At 35.0% G+C, this 6,584-nt stretch overlaps 1 long non-coding RNA gene across 1 annotated transcript; it reads left to right on the top strand.

Moving 5' to 3' along the window:
• Window positions 1-419: 419 nt before the first annotated feature.
• Window positions 420-1,115, top strand: LOC118349728. The gene is made up of 3 exons (XR_004802644.1): window positions 420-505; window positions 720-763; window positions 866-1,115. It is a non-coding gene; the product is annotated as an uncharacterized LOC118349728 (long non-coding RNA).
• Window positions 1,116-6,584: the final 5,469 nt, after the last annotated feature.

The following is a 6,584-nucleotide window of genomic DNA, read 5'->3' as shown; positions in this document are numbered from 1 at the left end:
TAGTTCTCACGCTTCTTCCCAAATCCCACCTCTTTGTTTTTTTTTTCTCATTCTTATTGCTCTACCACTGAATTTGAGGGTGTTGTTAAGCAATCCCCCATCCAAAATGCTTATTTTCGAATGAAGAATGAATGTATTTTGTGTCAATGTTGCTGGTTGTTTCCTTCTTGTTCTGCCATCCCATCCCTCTGGATCCTTCACAATATTGTGGTCCATATTTATACTGGCATCAACACGCTTTTTAGTATGATATAACTGCGAAGTAGTTAGAAGTTTATTCAGTTCAACCTAACAAGCCTCAGGTGTTTTTTTTAATAATATTAATGCTGACGGCGTGCAAGCACAACTTGTGCCTGTATGAAGCAGTACTGTTCCTCAAATGCTCTAAAAGTTGTCCCCCCAAAATAAAAATAAAAATAAAAATAAAAATAAAAATAAAAAAGGGGTTAAACCCTAAAAACTGAAGCGCCCTGGGTTAGGGGTTTCATGTCAATGGGTCTCAGAGGTACGTCAATTTTCCCACTTTTTGGAACTCTATACCCACTCTTTCTTAATTTATATCCTACTTTCATGTGCTTGATATCCATACTCATATTTCCTCGCAAATTTGTAATTTTCTGTTTCGTTCCCCCGAAAATCTGGGTGTTAAGATAGCAAGGTTAGCACTTCTTACAGATACATCTCTTGACCGTTTATTGTAATTTCTTTCTCCTTTTCAGGAATAACTTACTGACCATTCTCAACATGGGTGCGAAAGGCGCAGGTTTTTTCTTTTTTCCCATTCCAAATTTGTTTATTCAAGCAGTTTTCATTGAATGTTCTGCTTGAATTTGTTGTTCATCTTTTCTCCTTTTTGTGATCTCAGTGAAGAGTTTGGAACCTGAGCTGAATGATGAACAAGAGGAAGAAGAAACCGGTAGGAGCACGACTTCTAAATCTAGGACTCAAGCGAGAGCGCAGATGAAGCAACTAGATAGACTTAAGGAAAAGGTCAGAGGCTCTTGCTCTTGCTCAAGATGTATTTTTGTTATCTTTTAAATCTTAATTTCCTTATATAGAGCATTTGTTCTTTTGGGTTCCATAGTTGCACAGGTATGTGAATCATGAAACCTACTCAAAATTAAAGGGATTTCGCACACTAGGTTGGGTTTTTGAGTTTCGCATTGGCATAGCAATTAGTTAATAATTGATTGAATTCAATTATCACTTTTTAATTGGCATTATATTCTCCAGGTTCCTGAAATTGATCTTAACATTCTCATACTAAGTGCACTAAAAATAGAGCTTAAGCGCTCATTCTCGTGTAAACCAAAATGCACATCCCTACATGATTCAATTCTTGGTATAAGTTGCCTTGTAACAATGATTTCGTATATCTTATACTATATGGATATATCCATTTCATGTTAATACAGTTGATTTTCTTCGAAAGGGGAAATGGTCATAACAAGGTTAACATTCTAAATTCAACTATACTTTAATCCCATCTAATTAAGGTCAGTAGTTTGGGAGATATTGACAAAGAATCCTTTTCTAGTTCCTAGTTGCTGCAATGTGTAATGCGTGTATACACCACAATGGCACTTGGGCAATGCCGCTTTTAAATCAATAAAACATTCTTGTAAAAAAAAAAAGAGATTTTCAAGATTTATGTTGTCTATCAACCTACCACAACCCTTCTTTATCTGTGGCTTGATTCAGTTGATTGATTATCATTATGATTTGCTATAGAGACAATATTTCTGCCTAAAGCAGGTAGAGAGTTGTGCCTCTATTTTTTTTTTGTTCTAAGGTAAACTGTGAGTGTGGACCATTGAGATTGTGGACCAGGGACTCTTGAATCTTGAAAATCAGTTGTTTTAGGGGGCTTTTACTACATTTTTGTGAAGAAATCTAGTTTGTGGTTGTAAAGTGACCAGGTTGTGTAAGACTAGGGGACTGGGGGTCAATTAATTTACATGTGGTATATTACATTGTGCTGAGCTTATGCATTGATTTATGACACTGTAAAGTCCTAACTTGTAAAGTAGGTGTTTTTTTATCAGTAAACGAGAACTTTATTGATGAAATAGGCATAACTTCATGTAAAGTAGGTATGATTTATGCTTTTAGCAATATTTGCTATGGCTTCTTCATGTCCAGGAAAAATCATGTTGTAGAGGGTACCAAATAACTAGTTCAATGGTTTAAATAATGATCAGTGACAAAAATTCCTAGTTTTTAAACAATTTTATATGCACATTCAAACAAAGCAACAGAATTCACAGAAATCAGTTAACTACATATTAGAAGGTACCAAAATTTGCCATAAACGCTACAAGCAATAAGACTCTGTTTCAGAATTTCTGTATCACCCACAAATTTTGCCAACTGCTACTTATTACACAGCTTAGACCACCACAAACAGACAATGCGCAGATATACAAAAATTAAACCTAAAGGAAGAACATGGGAATGAGATTGACAGTGTAAAAAAATTCTTGTACAAGCAAAAATAAATCTGAAAGGAAGAACATGGGAATGAAGCCCAAAAAGATATGCATTCGCTGCAATGTAATAGACAAATTAGACAATAAAATATACCCGAAAGGGAATATATTCCCTGAAAAGCAGACTCGATTGACTGGAAAATGAATCCCAAAAACTTAGCTCCAAGCCGAATATGGAGGTGTGTGGCGACTTTCTAGGGGCAGGAAATGACTCGAAAATGAAGTGATGCCACCATCAAATGAAAGGCACGAAAAAAGTATTCATTCTAGGAGGAATGTGGATTTACAGGTGGGCTGTTCATGGAGAAACACGAACTAGGGGGAGAAGGGTGTGGGAAGAAGGGACTCCGAAGCTGAACGGCATAGTTACCGAAGTAAAGCCTTAAAGTCGCCTTCCGTCCGTCCAAAAATGCGGTGACTGTCGGCAATGGCTAGTGGGGAAATGGGTTTTCTGGTTTTGGTCTGGGCTTTGTCAAAGAGGAGAAGCATGGTGGGGGAAAAAAGATTGGGGGGAAATTAAGACAAAGTTTTGTGTTTTGGCGCCCGCACATAGTGTTACGACGCAAATTACATCGTTGCAACAGACTAAAACCTATAGTGGCGAAAAATATTGACGCTATTACATACATAATCGCTGCAAAGAATGGAATAAAAAAGTCAGGGGTAGAATTCGGCACATGGTGTTAAAAACTTGCGACGATTCCAAACTCGCTGCGAAAAAGTAACATTAGCGGCGATTTTTGTTGTAGCGATTATAAATTCACCGGTAAAAATGACTTTTCTTGTAGTGTGTCGTCTCTTTCGTATTTCTCCTCCTTTTTTTTTTAAATATCAGCCGACTGCACAACCAACTGCACGAGACGACTGTCTATAGAACTATTGCTTTCTTAAAGGGAAATAAAAAAAAAAAAAGGAGAAATAATACTTATAGTCGTGAGTGTGCAAGTATCATGCAGTCGCTTTAAAAAAAGTAAATAAATATGGGACTCGTATGAAAAGAAATTAATTTCTTAATAGTGGATCCCACTCTTTTTTAAAGTGAATGCACAATGTACGTCAAAATAAAATAAAAAAAATTAAAAACGGACCCACCCCTTCGAATTTTCTTCGTGACAAAGTTCCAAGTCCACTTGAAACAGAGAGCATTAAACTGATCAATGCTTATCGAGAACCTGATCATAATTAAATTGAGACCAAATGCAGATCAATGACCATGGATTAAGTGAGAACAAGATAAAGATGCTTTATCTCATAATAGAATAATAGGTATTCAATAGGAACTTCACTGGAGACATTTAGACCCCTTGGACTTCGAGCCTATCTCTAAGACTAAGCCCATACTAAAATTAAGAAGGTTAGCACGATACTTAGGATTAGGAGCCTCACCGACAAGGGTTCGTAACCACAATCATGAGACAAGATAACTCCAAAGAGCTGGAGATAGGCTTACAATTGGATACCATTATCTTAAGCAAGATGACTCCTACAAAACAGGAGATAACTTCTCTAGTTAGTAAGGGATCATGAAGGATCAGAGTTAATCGCCATCATGTCACATTCTTCTATAAATAATTTGCTACAGATAACAAATATCTCCATCTTCATTTTCATATACACTTATCCTTATATTGTTACTGATTTAAATATCAGAGTCTACCCAGGTAGAGAGTGTTGTATCTTGGACGCTTGTTTGTAGAGAATATCAGTAATAATGAAAATCAAACCAATTACAAAAGAAAGTAGTGTACTAGTGGAGCTCAAAATGCATTATTATAGTTTATGATATCATGTTTAATATGTGAACACCCCCGAATGTATACGGTTATTGATGTAAGTTTCTTTGATAAATCAATGATGACAATTTTTTTTTTAAAAATGATCAATTTCCTAAATCATAATAGGTCACATGGCATTTTATATACAATTATCATTTAAATTATTATAATAATGAATTGCAAAATTAGTAGCTGATTTTTTAAGTTTTTTTTTTGCAATTCAAGACCTCAGTTTTTAACTTCTATAAAATTGATACTTCGATTTTAAGAAATTGAAAAATTCAATATCTTTGTCAATTCTCTGTTAGAAAATTCAATGCAAATCACGTGTTAGCCTCTGATTGACTAATACGTGGCATTAATATCCATGCCAACCATTTAGAGATTGACATATGGTATGCAGATGCCACGTGTCAATCACGCCATTACTTTTGAAATCGCGACATATAAAGGTTTCATCTAATGTGATTTCATTTTTCTCCACTTCATGTAAAATCTAATTTAATCTCTGAATTTTTCTTCAATCATTAGAATAATCATTTTATAGGGAAAATTAATTTTATAACTCCTTTGAAAAAATACTTAGGCCCCGTTTGGATATGTAGTTGGTTTCAACTTAAAATATAATAATAATTACTCCAAAATATTGGTATGAGAAGATCTTCTTAAGATTGAAATATAATTACCTAAATTACTCTACAAAGAGATCCTACAAAAGTAAATCTACAAACTGACATGATTTTATATGATTTGTCATACCTACTTTACAATAAAAGTAATTTTATATCCTAATGTACCACATTAAGCCATGTCAATTTGCAGGTTTACTTTTATGTGATCTTTTTGTGGCTAAAACACTTCTCTATTAATTATGTTAGGAGTAGTAAAAAAAAAGTCAAATAAAAAGTGGAATCAATCAACACATGACATAAGGTTCATGTAGTTCGGCAATATGCATATGTCCACCGGAGTTGCAAAATATTTGATGCAGATGAAAAATAAAGATGCAATGAGGCAATATGGCGGCCGGACATGGTTTAATACAATATATAGTAAATCTTAATTAACGGGTCAGGTTAGATCGGTTTAAGAGTCAAACAGGTCAAAACCACAACGAATCTATATCGGATCGATTCATCAAATCAAGCTACACACAAACATATAACCAGGCTCCACACACGTAGGAGACCAACAAATTAAATCAAGTGGCCTTGAGATAATGGCATGAAACACTTCCATAGGACACATGATAGGAGTCCTGATGGCCAGGATGGTGAATCAAGATCTTTTGATCAGTGCAAAACCTAGCCATTTTGAGCATTGACAATGGTGTAGCCAAATGCAAATGCAAACACATATTTAGCTAGTTACACCATTAAATTAACTAAATTGGATAAGCCATATGTAAATGTTTTCCTTACTATGAACAGTGTTACTACATACTTCCAGATGGACTAGTCACCTTTTAAATTTTATTTTATTACTTTTTTCTCTCTCCTCCCATTCTCACTCTCTCTCAACACAATGTCTTTATTTTTTTCTCTCACTCGAATCATTTCCTTTCCTCCCTCGACAGAACCCTTTCTCTAGAAAAAAAACCATCGCAACTCTCTCTCTCTCTCTCTCGACGGGTCTCAATGGATCTCGCGACAGTTCATGAATGATTTTTTCCCTCTATTCTCTATTTCTTCATTCTCTCTCGCTCTAGCCAAGTGACAGTTTGCTATTTCTCCCTCCCAAAGCTCTTGATCATGTGATGATTTCTAGGTTTTCGGTCTCCCACGAGGACGCTACATTTCCTTCATCGTTGTCACTATTCATCACCATTGCCGCTTCACTTAATTGGTGTTCTTACTATCGACTTAGCTAGGGTAAATGAAACACTCTTTGTTTCGCCTAGGGATTTTTATTACATAGATTTCAGCTTGTTGTAATTGTTGTTTGGATGCTTTGCTTAATCTAGATTAGGGTTTTGATTTCAAGGGTGATTTTAGGGATGAATTTAGGATTTCAATTTTTTGTTTTTAATGGGTCCCTTGATTTTTGTAAACATGTAGGAGCAAGAGGGTGGTATTCTAGTTTTGCTTAATTTAGATTAGGTTTCGATTTTCTGTTCTTGCTATTAAGGTGGGTTGGATGCTTGGGATATGTATAATGCTTGTAAATGATATGTATTGTTCTTGCTTTTAAGGTGGCTGTAAAAAATGGATGTTTGTATATTAAATGTTTTGTATATGAAAAAATGTATAAATCAATTCTTGGATTCTTGGGATAAGTATATTAAATGTATTGTAAAAAATGGATGCTTGGGATACAAATT

This window comes from Juglans regia, chromosome 10, assembly GCF_001411555.2.
Source record: "Juglans regia cultivar Chandler chromosome 10, Walnut 2.0, whole genome shotgun sequence".
Taxonomy (NCBI): Eukaryota; Viridiplantae; Streptophyta; class Magnoliopsida; order Fagales; family Juglandaceae; genus Juglans; species Juglans regia.
The sequence above is the reverse complement of the archived record's forward strand: the minus strand, read 5'-3'. Positions and strand labels throughout refer to the sequence as shown.